General features: G+C 39.0%; 1 long non-coding RNA gene across 1 annotated transcript in view; it reads right to left on the bottom strand.

Moving 5' to 3' along the window:
* The window catches only part of LOC110365914 (uncharacterized), a 48886-nt gene extending 39887 nt beyond the window's left edge, over positions 1 to 8999 (bottom strand). Inside the window, exon 1 of the long non-coding RNA XR_002425843.2 lies at positions 8460 to 8999. This is a non-coding gene — a long non-coding RNA (uncharacterized LOC110365914). The remainder of the gene's footprint in view (positions 1 to 8459) is intronic.
* Between the last annotated feature and the right edge of the window lie 10698 nt (positions 9000 to 19697).

Raw genomic sequence — 19697 nt, forward strand, 5'->3', positions numbered from 1 at the left:
AGCTGCTATGGGATGTGACAGCCACCTAGGAGAGAGGGAAAAACCTGAAGCTCGCATTTCACGTTTTCCTCCTGCCCTTTACTCTACTCTCTTGCTAACGAACATCACAGAGTAATGGCAAGACTCAAAGACAGGAAATGCTATAATAAATCAAATCAGTGTCCACCTCCTCCAGCACTCTTCAAGTTCTCTCTGTTTGGGCTTGCACTAACATCCTGGTGCTGATGTGAGCAGCTGAAGTGTGGGTCCCCTCCACTGCCTTAATAAAAAGGACGTATAAGAAAAATCCAGTGCTGGGTATAACGTTGCCTGAAACTACCCTGGCAACATTTCCCAGGGCATGCCAGCAGGTTTTTCACCTTAAAATCTGTTGCCTTAAATACATGCCTAAATCCCTCTGGTTATAAAAGGAGGTAAAGATGGACTCACAAAAACCTCCCGTATTTTTGTGACAGGCAGCAGGAGCAGAGCTGTAGGAGGAGAAAGGGAGGAGACAGGTCACATTCTGTTCTGTCAGGTTTCACTTGAAAGAAATTCAAATAATCAGGTGGGAATAACAGGAAGTGTTTGAGGAGAGTGACAGGTGGTGAAAATTTGGTGAGGATAACAGTGAGACCTGGATCATAAAGAATATTAATGATGTAGGAAGAAAGCAAATATCACAGCTTCTGAACAGAAAGGAAAAGTTCCCCTCTGTAGTGCTCCAGACACACTAACAACCCTGCGTGCTGAAAAGTTGTCCAGCCTTTCATCACTTTGTGATCATGTCACTGCTTAGTTTACCAGGCCCCTTTGGATACTAAGGGAGGTGAAGTGTCCATGCACAAATGAAGCATTTTTCCTTTAAAAACATCAGAAATAAAATGAAAAGTCTCATTCCACTGGTGCATTTAGAAGCTCCTCAAATAGTCTATTCCAATTCTATAAAACAAAATGAATAGCACAAATCCAGCAAATATATCTCCTGCCAAGATGAGCTCTCCTGTTTTAAAATCTTTTATAGCATCTAATGTATTTATTTGCATCAAGAGGGCATTATGCCAGTTAACATCTGTGTTCTCTAGAGTTGGTAATTCTGCCTCCCATAACCAGTCATCAATTCTGCATGAAAATACACAACTGTCTTTCCACTATAGATTCTATGTGCTGCTCCATTTTTCCATGCACATTTAGAGAAATATTTAGTGAAATACTTCTGCATTCAAAAATTTAGACAGGAAAGGATGATTCTAATGTCTTTGGACACCCAGCCCTGGCCTGGGGTTGTCATTTATGGACCTTTAGATTCAGTTCAGATATTCCATTATGAAAAAAAAAAAAAAAAAAGACCAAATCTTCTGCTAATATAAATTGATATGGCTTATTTAAATTAGACAGAAAATTTCCCAGATGTCTGTCAGCTAAAGATTTCATGCTGAAACCCCAGGGCAGTTCACATCATGCAAATTAAGTAAACGCACATATACTTTAATGTGGATTAAATGACCACAACCAACAATAAAATCAAGGCAGGTTTCTCCTCCTGAAAGGCAGACATACATTTTTACCAAAAGTAAGGAATATTCCCAATTTAAAATAGCTTGAAAAAACAGGTGCCAGAATTGTAAACACATTTAATCTCTCTTCAAATTTAGCTGCCTGAATATTTTTCAGTATCCAGCATTAAACGACCAGGAAAGAAACCCAACCTTTGCCCATGAGAAATTACAAAGGAGAATCAAAGTCGTAGGAGACAAAGAGAGCAGTTGAGATTTGGACCAAGATCATGAGCGACTGGGTGGATCAAAGGTAAACCATGTGCCAAGCAAAATTATGTAATTCATTATAATGCAGTGAGAGTCAATTTTACTTCTAGCATCAACACAAACTTTCCTTCCTCAGCTGACGTTCTTGCCAGCCTGACCAAGCCCAGGGTGCAAATGCACAACATTGCTGATTGGCAACATCCCTAAAGTTTACAAACTCAAAACCTGCCTAGACCACCTAAATCTCCGACTTTCAGCCCTAAAATTCATTTATTGTGATGACTAGCTTGTCAATGTCTATGTCCTTTGGACCTGGTTTTACAAGAAAAGCTTGTGCTCATAACAGTAAACTTTCTATAAAGAATTACATTGCAACTAGAAGTCTCTCCAATAACTATTTCTATGCATGCAGCCATTAAATGGAACCTCCTAGTCCAACACATGGTCTGGTAGCTATCCTACTAGTTAGTGAAGTAACCATTGCCTAAATGACAGGTCATAATGGCCACTTACAGAGAGCCAGTAGAGTATTAGCAGAAGGATGACTGATCACTTTTCACCACTGAATTCAGTATTTGCAGTGTACAGTTCATTGTCAGAATATTTCCCCAAGACCCTTTACCACTCCATGGTTGAGATCTGTGCTTTGGTTTCTGCATAACTTCAACTGTACAAGAAAATAGCTATATAACACTTCAGCAATCACAACAAGAGATTTCAGTGCTGTGTGCTCTGAATATCCAGAGAAGAAACATCTTAGAATGATGAGGTCAACAACATGCCCAGCTTCTCATCAAGAAAACACATAATAGTATTTACCACTTCTTGAGAGGTTTGTGAGGCAAATTATAGTTCCTATATTATTGTCAAACACAGTAATCAGGTTCCCAGTTTATTAGTTAGAGGCAGTCATTTTATTTATCTGTTGAAGTTACTGGTTTTTCTTTTTTCCTTCAGATTTCTCTTTGGCTCAGTGTTTTTTCTTGAAATTGTTCATATTTTGGACAAGAAAACAAATTTGTTTTCTGTGATATGCTTGCAATTGGTGATATCAGAAAACAAGTAGAAAAATGTGATATAGGTTTCAGATTACATGTAGCATCCAATTTTCTAGGATTAATGTCTCAATTAAATGGAAGTATAACTTCAATATTCTTTTTTAAAATGTGTATCAAATCACACTGTCTCCTTCCTGGCAAATGTTTTAGTTATTTTACAGACCAGTGAAGTTCTGAAAGTCGGGTCTTTTTCTGCCTCAATCACAACAGGGTACACTTAATTTTCAAGCTTGTATACATACAGATTTCTTGCAGGAAGATTTATAGCAGTCCAGCTTCAGTCAATACCTTAGTTAAAGAAACAACAGGGCTTTCACACTAGCTATGACTGTAAACTACTCTTTACCTTACCATTCAGGTTATTAACTCAATTCATTCTTTTGTCCAGAAATCACCACCTTATAGAAAGCCTTTATAGATAGTTCTCCAACACAGAGGGCTAAAGGGGAACCATTCAGCCAAGACACCTTTTTCCTTACCAGTCTCAATATAAATAATGAAAATGGTTCTAATTTAGTTTCATGCATTTAAAACAGGAAATGCTGTACTTCTACATTTACCACAAAATGGCTTATATTGAGGTTTTTGGGGTTCTCACTGCATGATGCAAGAATCAAAAGCTAATGAGCAGATTATGAAGTAGGTGAAAAATCCTTTAGATACTTTTCTGACTCTTTCTAAACACTGAACTCTGGCAGTCAGAGACCTTTTCTAAGAAAAGCATTACACTGTTGCTGTGTATTGCAGCATGAATATAGCACTAGTCAGAATGAAGGAACCGCGTACTAATCTTACGTGATTATATGAAATTCTCCCACACGCTTGAGTCATGGTCAAGCTGTTTAGCCTAAATGCATTGTGATTAATATAAGTAGCAAGTAAAATTGTTTTTCTCAGCTTGGATGTTTTGAGTCCACCTGTATTTTTTTCAGTTTTTCTAAGACCTGGATGCAAAGAAAAAAGGTCTAGGCAGAACCATCTGAGTAGTTCTGATACTTCTGTATAAGAAAGTGCTCTAATATTTTTCGTCAGGGACTGGTGCCTCCTGATCAACAGACCTACTTCTGCACAACACACACAGCAACTACAGGCACTGTCATTTCCCCTAGAATTGGAGTGCAAAAGCCCTCAATATATTTGATTTTCTGTCTCAGAATTGAGATTTTCCAAGTTGTCCCTAAACACAACACAAAAGTTCTACTGTTCATTTTATAACTAAACATTTCAGCATTGTAACTTATTGTTCAAATTGTAATGAAGCATTTTTTTATGTTCTTTTGAAAGCTACTCTTTTTTTACATTTTCTTCAAACACTTGTTGTTGAGCAAACTGAGGTATATTCCTGGCTGCCACACTACAAACAGTTCAATTCGGCAGATGTTGCACCTGTCACCCTTCTGTTTGTCTCCACACAAGAACAGAGAATTGCATTGGTGCAAATGTCCCTGTTGATCAGCTTCTGTCATCAATGCCTTCTTTAGAGTTTATGCTAGCAGCCATCAATCCTCACTGTGTTCACACCAGCTAATACAGAAACACCACACATTCCCAATTCTGGCCACAGTATAATACAAACTTCAACCATTTATTTCTCAAAAGTCACCCTTCAACATCTGGAATAAAGAATAACTGCAATGTGAATTCCTGAAGTGTATTACTCTATTAGAAAATCAAGGGAGTTGTTTGTGCATCCATACACATGAAGATCACATGTTCTACCAAAGCAACAGAGCATGAGAGAGGTTAACTACACTTTAGTGAAAAGGTCATTATACATTTTAAATAGTAATTACCTGAATCTATTCAGTATACCCTATGACATACCTAATAAGAGAGATCTCCTCTACCATGCCTCTCAGACAGTATCATTGTATCATTCACAGACATTGTAATGAGGAATGCCAGAACTTAGTTATTTTTTTTTTCTTTTTACATTTTGAAATATTACTTAATACTGGGGGGGGAGGGGGTATCTTTCTTATATGAACCTGGAATGAGAAAGTGCAATGCCTAGTAGCAAAAATATCAACAAATATTTTTAGACTTCTCTATAAAAGAACCATTAATTAAACCTCAGAGCACTGCAGTGAGTTAAAATATCTGTTGCTAACTTCTAATATGGTAGACAGGAGAAGGTGGCAAGGGGCCAAGAGAGTTATCCAAGGCAGAGATACTGCATGATGCTCAGTCCATGATCAGTTGTTTCATAAAAACAAGATCAGACTATGAACAGCAGCAGCACCAGCCTAGCTGCACTTACCTTTTTTGTGTCACTGAAAAGACACTTAAATATCAAGTTTAATCATCCAAGAGTTCTCTTGTAGAAGCTCCTCTCATTGAAGGGATATGGAATGTTTTGTTGGGTTTTTTTTTTTAAATTAAAGTCTTTGTACTTCACATTTCAAACACCTTTTGCTTTTCTTCTTTTTTGTACCTTCAGTGTAAGATAAAAATATCTTTAATAGTGATTGCCATGGCAATAAGTAAGCTAGGCTCTCAACGTCTGAACTTCCAACTAATGCCCGACAGTTCGAAGTTGTACATTGACTCTGATTTATTTATTACACCTAGGTTAACACAACCAACTCCACGCAACACTGAGGTTCACCATGGCTCCACACAGGGCACCACAGTGGGGAATTCACATCCAGCTGGGAAAGGCACAAGAACATGTGAAGCAGTAGTAAGTAATTTCTTGAAATGAGCAGTGCTACACTTTAATATATAGAAACACAGTCATAATAGTTTCTGCTTTCAGCCAGGGTACTGAGGAGTGGATATGGAGGAGTTCTTTCCATGGCCACCTCTACCCTATCCTCCTGCTTTGCCTGTTTCTTCAGCATAAAGCCTGTTTTACCTGCATTTTTGCAGAGGCAATAAATCCAGTCCTAAGTGAAGAGGCACAAGCCTTTGGAAATAAATTTGAATGTACTGAAAGTGCCTCCATGCATTCGGTGAGGTATCATGAAAATGAACTTCCATTGATATCAAAGAAAACCGTGATTGATAAGGCATTAGGAGCAATTTTATCTCTCTCCTTTGTTTTTAGCAAAGAAATATGGTATTTCTCTTCAAATCACTCTGGAATTTGGTATATGCTTGATTAAAGTGGACATAAAAGATGGGTGATCAAGAAAACTTTCACCGATTGTTCCTGCTTGACTTGCAATATAAAGGGCAAAGAGCCTGATTTTATAAACCCTAAAATATAAAAAGGACTCAAAATCCAATATACAGCTTTTTGTTGTTGTTTGCTTCAATAAATCTGTATTTTATCTCCTCTGCAGGGCACAAGTTTATCTTCCAAACAACATCCATTTTCAAGATACACTCATCAGCACTGCAGTATAATTTTTTGAGAAGTGCTGCAGGATTTCTGAGTCCTATGGAGTAGGAGTAACAGATTAATATAAAGATTACAGCTTAAAACATAAGTACAGAAGAGTATATTTGCCCTTGCCTTCTGTAACAGACAGTACTTCAGTACTCAGCCATACTGTTAGAAAATGCATAGCCTTACTCAAATCTGCAAGAAAAATATCAATATCATGCAGGTGTATATTTACCAGGCATACTAGGTGCAGGCAAATATGCCTGATTCTGAAACTACACGTAGCTACTCACCTGTAATTTAGAGTTTTTCACTGACTCATAGTTTCGCATCTCTATTTAACTTTCCTCAAATCAAAACCCTAGCTCATCATACTGCACATTACCACTAGAACCCATTACCACAGCTTGATCCTTCATTAAGGTATCAATATTCATCCCAGCACTCTTTGCTCCAGAATCCTCAATTAAATTACTGCTTTAATTGTCTGCTGTCACTGACAGATAGGTAAGTACATGTGCCTAGTCCACAGCAGTAACTGAAGCTACTTGCCTTAGTGCAGAATTTCAGCATAGATTTAAATGTTCTTTATGCATAAGAAATGGTCACAAATCACTATTCAGCACAGTCGTCTCCAAATACTGTTGTAATTTTTTTTTTCTTTTCCAAGTTGTGATTCACACTTGTACTTGCCACTGGCCTAATTTAAAAGTTATGGTCCTTTCTGCTTTCCAATCCCTATCAATATTCTGATACCATTAATAATCACAATAAGTATTTCTCTTAAAATGGAGGGAATTTTAAGTGGTTGTCCATACTTTGAGTATCTGGGAATCCTTTTTACGTTTTGATGGACATTCAAGAACTAGGAAAGGGATTGACATGGACACTCTGAAATTAAGTTAAAAGGTCAAATTCTCCAAGTCTCCTAATAAACAATGCTATCGTTTTAGTCAGGCTAAGCCTAACTCTCTGTTGCATGCAGAACAAGACCAGCCCAGAATGATGGGGTGCACCTGCCCGTGGTGAAAAGTGACAGTGCCTCCAACCACACAGTATCCCTTTTATTCTGTTTTGATTGTTTTGTACTAGATCAGAGATTTAAACTGCGCTGAAGCAGTTTGTAGCTCTAGCCAAGTTAAAAACTGACATTTTAATGGCACCTTTGAGGAATTTATGTAGACAAGTCATATGACCCTAATGTGATAGCTTAAATGTAGGCCTGAGTAATTCAGCCCAGACTCCAAGGGTTCAGGCAAAATCATAACTCTCTTTAGTCTTTGAGCCATTAAAATTGAGCTAGACAGTGAAGTTGACAGCTGTTTACTGTAAGGTTACCTCCTGCTTGCCAAATAACACAGCTGCTATTGGCACCCTTCCACCCTTTTAGTTGAGAAAAGACTTCCTTATAGGCAGAACAGAGCTAAAATGTTACATTCTTCAAGCTGGAAGGTGTGTATCTTTAAATAAGCTTCAGCAAGACTAAACTGGTCCATTACCTTACTGTGGTTCTTTTCAAAGTGAATGTTATCACAACATTTAAGTGGAATTTAAATGCCAAACTGGAATTCAGCCTAGTCATACTAGGAGACACGCAAGAAGATTAAGAGTAATGCACACACTCTTCCAGGGCCTCCTACCTCACATCTTTCTCAGGATACCTACATTGCTGTGGGAAGAACACAAGGCTCCCTGGCTTGCTCCCTCAGCTATAAACCAAGAGAAGTACTTTCTCTTTTGTCACATGGAAAAAAAAGTCATCATTTTGTATCACCAGCTGCCAAGAAAACGCATATTAATGATAACAAAAGACGAACGTCATGTCAAGGTCAAGAAATAGCGCAGAAACGTCAGCAAAATCCTCTCGTTAGAGCACCAAGCCCTCTTTCTCATAAGTTTGTACTTCCACATCTTACTGTTTCTAAAGCCACTTTCATGGCTGTAGAAAACATTTTGCTTTACGCCAGTATTAACTAAAAATAGGGTGGTGAACACAACAATTCCTTTCTAGCCTCCTAACTCTCCTGTGTGCTCTCTACTGCAAGACCATGATTTTTCACTCCCTGCCACAAAGTTTGTCCATCTCATCAAAAAGGACACACCCTCCTCGTTTTCCCTCCTAGTCAGAAACACATGCCCAAAGGTACACTTTTGAACCACTCAGGATACATGCAACCAACTAAAATCTTTCACTTCTCAGCCACTGTAGCTCTAGAAGATTATATAAAAGGGAATAACCCTCAAACTGCTTCCTCTTGTTATATCTTCAAAGAAAATTAAGAGATATCTATTCATTTCTCTCAAAAACACAGAACAGGTACATACCTGCAACAGCAGAACTGGGCTTCTGCTCCTCACGAGGAGAGCTGCCAGCCCACCAGCTGGCTCAGGAGCCCAACCTTGAGGAAGGGGGAGGCCCAAAACACCACTGCTTTTAGCATTTACTGTTAATTAGCTCTAAGTAGCTTTTCATGCACCTGCCTCGCTTGGGTCTTAAGATCTGTGTGAGAGACCCCAAGTCCCAAACTCAGCGTGGGAGTTGGCTGTAGTGAGCAGCAACTGCTGTGTGGGTGTGCCAGGAACTGACTGGGAGGTAGCAGAGTGCTTAGTGATACTTGTAATTTTAAGTCGTTTGATACTTCTGAAAATCTTATTAAAGTGCTTCGAACAACACCAAATGTCAGCAAAACTGCAACGCAATTAAGATACTCTTTGTGAACACAAAAAGCCCTTCCCTGAGTGGGTCATTAGGGAAGTGTTTCCATGTTAATATGAGCTACAGAGCTGATATTTGTACAGTTGTATAGTGGAGGCACCAAGCCCAGGCTTAGTGCTGGAGCTGGTGCAGCTCTGACACTGCAGGCTCCAGAGGAGCTTGCTGATGACAGTAGCCCTACGTGCTGTATGCCATCGCATCCCTCTCCATATTACCAGTGAGTTTTGATGGCCTGGGCTGGTACCCTCACTGTCCTCAGCATCCATCAATGGTCCACGGTTGCATTATCAAAAAAAAAGAAAAAAAGCAATCTGCACACTTCATGGGCATTAGGATCAACTATAATTCCCATTTATTTTACTTTTCTTGCTCATTATTATTTACATCGCCTTCCTTGGCTTCTGAGTTAGTTCCTCTGTTTTCTGCGACTAAGATGGATGTTGAATTCTTTGCAATTGGGACTGTTCAACAGATGGCTGCTCAGTTCATGCTCTATTGGATTGATTGTTTGGTCTTTTTATAATTAGATTTTTCTGGTGCTTGGTATTATTTTAATGAATACTTATTAATGGATGGGACTAAACAAATAAGGCTTTCCTCAAGTGTAATGATTTTAAACAGTTAAGAGTGTGCTTTCTTATATAACAGTAGTTAAAACAATTTTGGCCTGAAAAGCCGTCTTCAGACTGTCATTGTGCGTGTGCAAGAAATTGTTTTGGATGCCATTATTTTTAAACACTTAATTAATTTTCTTCAAACCAAGATTATTTTCTTCCTCTAATGAGAATTATAAAATCTGTCAGGTCTGAGGCTTCTATCTTTAGTCATTTTTTGGAATTATGCAAGCTCAGAATTTAAAATAGAACATATGGAGGCTCCTCGACTTGGTTCAAAAATGGCAGAACTAATTCCATAGAAAGATTTATCAGAAAAAGCTGACTTTGAAGCCAAGTGGATCATGGAAAAATTTAGCAATAAGTATATTTTGAGAAGGTATGAGTCGCTTAAAACACAGTGTTGCATCTTAGTCTTAACTTTAGCATTTGCTATCAGGAGTGCTATAATAACATTATAATTATCTATAATATCAGAGAATTTTCTGTTCATCCTACTTAAAGGTAATGCAGTGTGAGTCACTAAAAATTATGAAACTGAATTGCCATTTTGATTTCAGGATATCATTATCTCAACTTGCATGACCCAGATATACCTAGCTAGGCAGCACGTTTTCTTATATATATGTATTTATATACATGTAGATATCCATGTAGACATTTGGAAAAACAGACTCAAAAAAATTTAACATCCCAGATCTTTGGGGTAGTGTGGTGCTGGACACCAAGATGAAGTTACCCTGTGGTGCTTCTCTTCCCATCTGCTATTTCTCTCTCTGATTCTTGGCAGTTTTTCCAAGTGACAACTTGGCGGTGAAGGTCTGAATCCAGCGATCCGAGTGGGTGATATCTATCAATCTTGCGCCACACGTATGCAACATTGCTAGGCAACAGGTAGAAGCATGACACCCACATTCTGCAATTTCCTTTTGGTGACTGAGACTATTACTATATTAATTATACTGAACTTTATTTCATGTATTTCAGGCATTAACTTCTATGGAAAATATTTTTTAAAACTCTTTGAGCTAAGATTGCTTTCTGTTGCGTATTGAATGAACAAATATTGGGAACTAATAAAGCCATAATTCTAACAATTGCTAAATATGAATGTGGTGCACGAAGCCTTCTAAAATTGCAGATAAGTGGGATATCAGAGTATTTTGTGTTGAAGATAACTGCTACAAGGAAAAAATTTTGCAAGGACTTCAAAACACAAAAGACATAAAGACATAAAAATATAAAGTGAGGAGATAACTAGGGAGGAAGCTCCTTTTTTCTCTACTTGCTTTCTCTACTCTATTTTTTTTGCTGGTTTCTCTTTTACAGCAGTCAGGATGCTACAGAGGGACTAAGCTACAGATTTACTTTCATGCCCCATCACAGACTTTGTGCGACCACAGGCAGATGAGGCTATGTCATACTACAGAGAGAACACAAGTGAGCTACACTCACTCTACTTCTCTTCAATTAGCCTAGCTTAGGAAAAAATAGTCAGCCCTTCAGCCTTATTACACCCTTGCAGGTAATGTATTTTTCTATGGATCTGGGATTTCTCAAAGATGTGTTCTACAGTTATTTAAGCTGCAATAAACTGGGTCATTCTACATATTTAATTTTGAAATAATTTGCCTGTCCGTTCTGAATACACAAAGGAAATCCCTAAAATGAACTCAAATGTAGCTAGTCTATTTGTTGTAAAGTGCTTGTGTTAGCCACTGATGAGTAATAGTAAGTTCAGCTTTAGTTTGCACCCTCTGAGAAACCAGCCAAATCAAACGTACTCAGCAACGTACTCATATTCAAAGTTTTGCAGACAGTACACTATTCTGGGCAGCCCTTGAATTACAACCCAATCTTTGCAGCAAGACAAGGCTCTTTGAAAGTATGATCAAATGACCATGAGCAACCAAATTACTATTAGTTGCAGAACTCCCATTGGTTTCTCTGTTTTGGCTAAACATGAGTAATTCAATATGCCAGTGTCATTTATGTAGAACTTGAATGTAGAAAGCCATCTACATGGGCTTTGAGTTCTCACCTGTATCACTTTATCTCTCACAGTGTCTGTGAGCTACTTGCAACCTATATGTTCAGGTACATAGACCCTTGATATCCGCAAATGCTGTATCAGGGCAGATAGTTCCTTAACTAGCAACTTAATTTTTGCTTTATTAAAACAAATGGAAAGAGAGAAGAACATTCCAAATCTTCATGTAATGTTTGGTGAACAAGACAGGTACACTTAAGTCCCCTTTTAAGTGTATCCATGGGGTACATTTGTCCCAGCATCACTTATTGTACAGGTGTGACCAGCAGTTACATGTCTATCTGAGAGATATTTGCTGCTGTTACTCACCAGGTTTTACGTTTAGTTTATATCTATGACTGGACTGTACTTTCTGTACAGAAATTTTATCTATATACAAAGGGAATGACTTCAAGAACTTGAAAGGCATGAAGAACTTATTCTTTTCTCCTGCAGCTGTCCTCTCCTGACATTGGCTTGAAACAGCACACAGAAGTAAATTCCAAATGTGAACAGTAGACCTAAACCAGACAGGAAAACTGTTGTACATAGCTGTTAGGTGTATCAGGAAGAAAACGAGAACAGTTGCTTCATAAGACATTTTTCTTCTCGATTTAGACTTAAAAATCATTACTGGGATAGTACCAGACAGATAGCTTGCTTTAAATGCATTAAGTTCTCCTAGATGATGGGTGGCCTCCAGAAGGAAAGTCCAGGTGAACCCACTGTCTCTAGCTCAGAGCAGCAGGTCAGGAGATAGCCCGTGTCTCCCTTGCTAGACTGCACCCTGCATCTGGTGTTGTGTGAAATACCTGTTACACACCCAGCTGGGATTAATGAGGCTAGAGATGAAGCTCTTCAGATACCAAACACACCCTTTTAACACTGAGTCCCACTGGCCCAGGGGAAAGATGCAGCTTAACAAACACACCTAAAAATCTGGATGGGTTTTTGATTAGTTTGTTCCCCGTTGCAGCACATTCCTGTGCCAAACAGGAGCCCAATAAGAGCAGAAAAGCCTGCTATGCTTGCAGATACCTGTTGGTAGTCAAAAGGGAGCACAACTTTGAGAGTCAGAATTTATTACTGAAAAATACTGCTGTTTAAGTATAAGGGTGGTTTCAGTTACCCTGTTAGTATTTGGATCTTCGTAATTTCTGTTAAGAATTTAACAGGCAACATCAAAAGCTTTAGCTTGGGGAATTCACAAGCAGGGATATGATTAATACAATTTCAGATGTATTTGTAGAAGATGCAGAACTTGCTGTGGGAACTGATAATTTAATTAGATTCTGGTTTATGTGATTCATATACCTAATATTCTGAGCACTATATTAAAAATAAATAAAACTTAATTTTTCATAAGGCATTGCTTTGTTCTGGTATACAAGCAAACAGTTGATTACATAGAAGGCACAGCTTTGATTGGCTGTAAAAATTAGGACCTCATTGTACTGTGGAATAGCTTTCAAATACAGCTAAAGAAAACAGGCTGCATATACATAAATACATAAAATCCCCAGGGGAAAATTAACAGCATATTTGGGAATTTTATGTTGAGTCTCACAAATTATATGAATTCTTGAATACCAGTAACTTGAAGAGAAAAAATGTTCTTCATAAACTATTTATAATACACATTCCTTAAAATGTTAGCTTTCAGTTTTGCACCAAGATTTAATGCAACTGGCATAAGACTTTTAAATAAAATCTCCCTTGTATCTCTAGGCTACACACTGTGATCAACAAAAGTGCTGGCTTTATCATTTTCATAGATACGAGGCAGCTATAGTTGTGTGGTAGTCAATGAAATTACACCAGTGAAAGTAAGAGAATCAGGCCCACATTCATTAAGTAGAATAGAAATATTTCTTTATAGATTCAGGAGATGCTTAATACATGTCTGGATGTATCTGATATGCAGGAAAAAACAGTTTTCTCCTGGACTGACTGCATAATTTAAAATGTATGTGCCCTGGGTATTTCTAAAATCTAATGTAAAACAAGTTTGCTGTATTTGTGGATAATGAGAAGGTCAAAAGGATTTTATAGACTTTTTTTGTTATTTAAACAGTGCTTCAGTGATCAAATTCTACAGATTTTTAAAACCCTCTAGCTACCTGCAACTAAGCAAAACTCTTACAATTTACAATAAATACAGTGGCAGAGTATCATAAATCTGGATATACATAAATGTAAGACTTGAAGATCTAAGAAAAAGAATTATTTGGCCAAGGAGACAATATTCGTATAGATTTTCTATACAAAGCCAAGATGACTCCCCTTCCAATTGCTTCTAGAAAGCACAAAGGACGTTATGTGTGCCACCTATTGCAAACAGGTCATAATATTTGCTATAGTCTTTTAGAACCTATTCCATCCAAATTGGTGCCTCTGCAGAACCCCAGCTGCTGGGTTTTGTGTCAGGGAAGAAAGAAGTGCAGCAAGTAAGCTGTAAAACTGCACACGTAGTGAATCAATTCTGCAGTGACTTGTGCGGCAGGGCACAGGGAGGAAGCCGTCATGGGGCCGCTGAAGTTGAGCTCCTACCGCTGCGAAATAACTTTACCATGTTGTAAACCTGCCACGCAGAAGGAAGCAGAGAGATCAGAGATACATCCCAAATGGACCCATTTCACAGAATTCCTCCTCTGTAAAGTGCCCATCGATGCTGCAGCTGGAATCTGCCCACGTCAGGATGGTTTCATGCTTCAGGAGAAATGGACACAAGGGTGGAGTTGCAGAAAAAAAGAAAAAGAACACTATGATGAAGCTGTCCCTTACTTTCTGAGGGGACGTATCAAGTGAAACTAGTTATTCCCGCAAATGTCAGTATTTTTTTATTTTATTAGAAAGTTCAATGGGATTCAGTATGTTTATGTGCATGATTACTCCATTTTCAGATAAATTAAGTCCGAGAGCTACATGTTTCTAAAATTTAAAATATTGTTTACCAATCCAGAAGTATTTTGGCACTCAGAAGACATCAACATCTAAAGCAGCTTGGTTTCCATTTGCCCTGCATTTTTTCCCATCCTTTACTCCTCATCAGAGTGGACAGAGAACACTATCAGACTGCAGACGTGACATTTTGCTTCTAAACAGGGCAGATAACAATAAAGCCAGGCAATGTAGCCATGTGTAGGGCATATGTGGGTTTTCTCCCAGTGCTGTGTGGTTGATTCAGCTTCACAGAGTGATGATTTTCTGTTTGCTTTTAAAAAGCTAGGATTATCTTGAAGATATTTAGCCATTAAACTTCCTCAGTACACATGCACACACAGATAATATAACTAGAAGACAATGAAAATAATAGCACAGCTTGATCTCTTGTTTCTTTTGTTGAATTGTTGCAAGTTCTCTTCTTGGAGGAAGATATGTTTCTAACAGTTCCAGTTGGAATATACAAAGCTAATGATGTACATTGCTAATGTACAAAACAGATTTCCTATCACAAGGAGCCTTAGACAATAAACATATAATGAGTCCGCAAGTGATTTCTCACTGAAAGCTCACTATTCCCGAGTCCTTGACCCAAGTGTGGGATATTTTTGTCAAGATGGCCAATGCTATCACAAGTACATAAATTGAAAAAGAGCATAATGGCTATATCAATATGCTCAGAAAACTAATCAGATTCGTGAATGCAATCTACACTAAGATCAGCCAAGGTTATCACTAGATGTTTCTTGTCCCACATGCCACAGCTTGATTATATTGTAACTAATTCAGCTGAAAATTCTTTCTGCAAGAACTGTGTCTTCAGTACAATTTCGAGCTTGGTTTCAAACACCAGAAATCATTTCCGATTTCTTAAAACATCCTAGACAAATGTGAAACCTGCAGTTAAAATAAGCCAAAAAGTACTTATAAAAATTGCATTTAAAGAGCAGTATTCTCAAAGCAGTTATGATTAAAGCTAGACCTTTTGGCTTCACAGACTTGGGCATGTGTAGCACAAAGGCTTAGGGCCTTGTTCAGGAAAGTGTTTGCCCCAGACCATATTGCAAATTCAGAGGTACAACAAAAATTTGAACTCAGGTTTCTGCACTAAACCATGGCAGTATCTATCCAGTTAGTCACCATAATATGAACAAACAAGCAAACAAAAAAAATCAGTATTTCTTAAGGTATTTTTTACAGCTCACCCTCTGTTTTTTACAGCATATCAGACCAATTATATTCTTGTAGTGAAAAAAGGTGCTTTTAGTTATTTGCAGTTTGAGGTCTGTTTAAAAATAAATTTCGTTAAAGTCAGATACTCACAGGCATGGAGTTAAGATACAAATAAAACAGAACGTATTTTATCATAATATATCACTTCATTTTGTTGCAAAATTTGCAGAAAGAACACATTGAAATGCACTTCCAAACTGCTTTAAACCTAATTCTGGACAATACAAGCCTGAGACAAAGTGAGATCTGTTAAAAATTATGGTTCTGGTTTTCAGAGCTATTGACCACCAAAGCCTATATTTAACTTCAGGTAGAATTGTGTTCACCATGTCTGAAAATTGGGCCCTAAATTAAAGATAAGTGTTTTTACCTGGGTAACATCCCTTTAGGTACCACCCACAAATTATATAGTGATAGTTCTTGCCATAGGAAAATCATCCTTTAGATTATTTTAAGATAAAAGCACAGACCAATGGCAGCCCTCTTACAAGCTGCATACTAATGTGAGGAGGAGAAGGAAGGATTTATTTGGAAACTTCTAATTGACCTCAGTGGAATTGGGCCTGGACCCATTAAAACATTTATGAAAAGCAGTTATGGAGCATGAATAGTACCCAATCTAAAACATTAATGTCTAGGTAATATTAAAAGTAATTTGTTTAAAAATAGCAAGGAGTGGAGAAGCAGGATCCTGGTTGCGTTAAGGACTAAATTCCTCCAACTTTCTGTTAGTCTTTTTTATGATTATTTTTTAAACAGCTAAACAGGCAGAAGTTGCTGTTTTTTCTTGGGCTTCTTCTTCCCCAGCACTGATCCAAGTGTTAGTGATACTCCTCATTTTCACCTCAGTCCTGCTTTATCCTCATTTTTAGACTAAGGCACCAACATATCACAGCTTCATCCTTTCTCAGGAATGACATACGTAGTTAAAAGCATTAAAATAAATAGGCCTCCAAAACTAATGCGTTTTGTAGGAAGTGTAGAGGTATCCAGAGCCAGAGGGTATGTTCAAGAATAGGGGGATTCAATTCCAAGGTGTCACAGAATGTTTGCCATTACCACAGCATGGCAGAAACCTGTTCTTAATGCTATGATAGATGCTCTGAACACACCACTTACTCAGAATTATTGGATATGGGAACATGCAAATGCACCGATAATGCAAGGGCCTAAGCTTTATGAAGGGTGCAGCTACCAGACAGATAATGGCCTCCCTAAGGATTTAGCAGGAGCTGTGTAACTCTGTGGTGTTAGAGTATGAGCCTCTGCTCACGTTCATTAATCTTGATAAGAGAAGGGATTTACCTCCAATAAATATCCTAATGCTAGGCCTCTTACAGCCGTTTTTCAGACAGCAACTAGTTCTGATAGCAGCTGCTGGTGGGGTATGGTCTGTATCTAACAAGTACCTGTGTCATGGAGCAACCTAGAAATCAATAGGTTGGAGATAAGCTCCAAACAGACTTTGTTCTAACCAGAATGGGATGTTATTATGATGATCCCCAGCCCACAGGCCCTCCGTCACAAAAACCAGAGGCCTCTTTTACTCAACTGTATGCAGAAGAAATGATCGCTTGGCCAGGGTGGGCAAGGTCTCACTCAAGGATCTATCCAGAAGAAAATCACTCACCAAGGACAAGGTGAGGGCTCCCAATTGCAGGAAATCTCCTCAGATGGTCCCTGATCTCAGGGGAGGCTCCGATCACAATCCCGCTGCTCCCAGACCACTCCAAAGGGCGCTGTGGTGGGGGCTCTGTTTATTGCCCCGTTGGATCTGGCTGTGGGCATTATGAACGTGGTCCAGAAGCTTCTCTGGGCATGGGCACCTCATTGGCTGAGGACCCTGTCTGTTGATCAGGGGTCCCACCCTTCCTGGCCCCCTAAGCCGGGGGTGGTGAGCCTGAGGAGTCACCATGGCCTGGGGCGGGGGGGGGCACACAAGTGTAAATGTCAGCACCTGCACCAACAAAGGTGCATCTGTGAGGACAAGGACAGAGGCTCAAATATGTGCTAAAGAGCCATCGATTGCCTCACAAAAAGCTCCGGATCTCATGGCGGGGAGGGAGGGGGTGGTGTGCAACCACCGTAACCTTCATGGAAATCCCCTCTGCTCCTTTATGACTTATTTCCAGAACCTCCCAAAATGAACAATGGCTGTACACACATTTGGTTTGAATACACGATCATTGGTGGTGTATCTCGTCAAAAGTGGAAGAGCCGTGTAATCATCCTAGAACTATAAAACCCATACTTTCAATAAATAATGTAGCAGCACAGCTTTTGACCGGAAAACACCTACAAGATTACTTGATGTCAATGTTTCTTTTCTCTACTGCTCTCAGATGGACATAGCAGCGACGTGACCGAGTCCCATTCACCAAGGGCCATAACGGCTCCATGAAGGCTGCCCATGCTGGACACCAATGCCTTGACCTTTGTCCTGGTCCCTCTCCAAAGCCCTCCTCTGCCTACCTGTGATTTTTCATGGAAGTGTTTAAGACAAGCCATTTTGGAGATGAAAAGCAAAGCATTTTGATTTGAGAATTTTGTTTCAATGTCTCATGAAAGGTGTGGTCTCGACACTTCATGTCCTTGTATTTAATTTGTACTCCCTGGTTGGGCTATATATCAGAGAGACCAACACAGCCTGCTTCTTACATCACTCGCATTTTAATAAAAAACAGCTACTTTATTTTCTTGTCTATTTTTCAGCCAAAAGAGATATTTCTTGGGGTGCATATTTTCAGTGAAGGAACAAAATCTCCACTAAAAAAAATACTTGATAAACATTTAACAAGTAGGCCTTTTTATTTTTTAAACTCTGTTCCTAGTAAGGAATCTTTGATGTAGTCAGCAAGACTTTTCTTTTGCCTAGAAGACCTATTGATATATAGCCAAACAGAGAGCAGAGAAAAAAAATGCACTCGTGTATGTCATTGGTTTCTTAATCTATTTTATGAGCCTTAAACGCTACAACTCTTTGCACAGTTGGAATTTCAAAAGATCTGGAAACTCCATTTTTTCTCCTTATGTGGCTTTTCTAAACCTGAAGTTTTACTTTTCATGAATATTTTTAACCAGCACAAAGCTTTTTAGGCTTTTTCTTATATCTATCCTTTGTCGAGGAAGAAAGAAGCAATCCCGTGAATCAGATCCCATGTGCATAATCACACAACTATGCGAACTAATCGCATCCATAAAAAACATTCGGTTCAAACATTGCTGTGTAGGGAATGCTTAGCCTTAAAAATTATGCTGTTTGGACTAGCAACTTTGACTATATCTTATGAGCATTCCATCTGCACTAGTACTTTTTCTTTTTTTAACTCAAATCAGGGCACTTGAGCAACCTGACAGTATCTATAATAAGCCTGCTGATTACTTCACCTTTTGTGATTCTTGCTTCTTTTTTTTGTTTCACATTTCTGTTATGCTAAGATTCACATAGGTAAATGTTTTTAATAATTGATCAGGTCTTTATTGGCAATTAGGAAGTTTAGAGTGGTAACCTCAACCAAGTTTATAGCAAGTGTCAAATTCGTTACCCCTTATAGACCCATCACCCATCGTAAATAATGCAAGTTGGATGAGCTAGACTTGCTACTTATCCTGGGAAGACTCATTTACTGCACAAATTTGCCACCTTTGATTTCAGCCACTGAGATGTGTCCAAGCCTGGAGTCTCCAGGTGAAGGAGTGGTGACAGGTAGCGTGGTGGCTGGGGATGAGTGGTGGTGGACACATGGAGAAGCTGGAGTCATGCGGGACACCGGATGGTTCCAATAGGAAGAATGTCGGGAATGTAGGGGACACGAGGTGGCGGGGATGGAGGAGGAGCATGGCGGTGGGGACACAGGTGCTGGGGACACTGGGTGGTAAGGACACAGGGAACAGCAGAGATGCAGGGGAACACGGGGTAGTAAAGATGCAGGGATGCTGGGAACAGCAGGCAGAGACATGGGGAGGAGTGGGACAGCAGCCGGTAGGGTATCCAAGGAAACCCTGGAATGTTGTCTTTCAAACCCCCA

The sequence above is a fragment of the Columba livia genome, chromosome 9 (genome assembly GCF_036013475.1).
Source record: "Columba livia isolate bColLiv1 breed racing homer chromosome 9, bColLiv1.pat.W.v2, whole genome shotgun sequence".
Lineage (NCBI taxonomy): Eukaryota > Metazoa > Chordata > Aves > Columbiformes > Columbidae > Columba > Columba livia.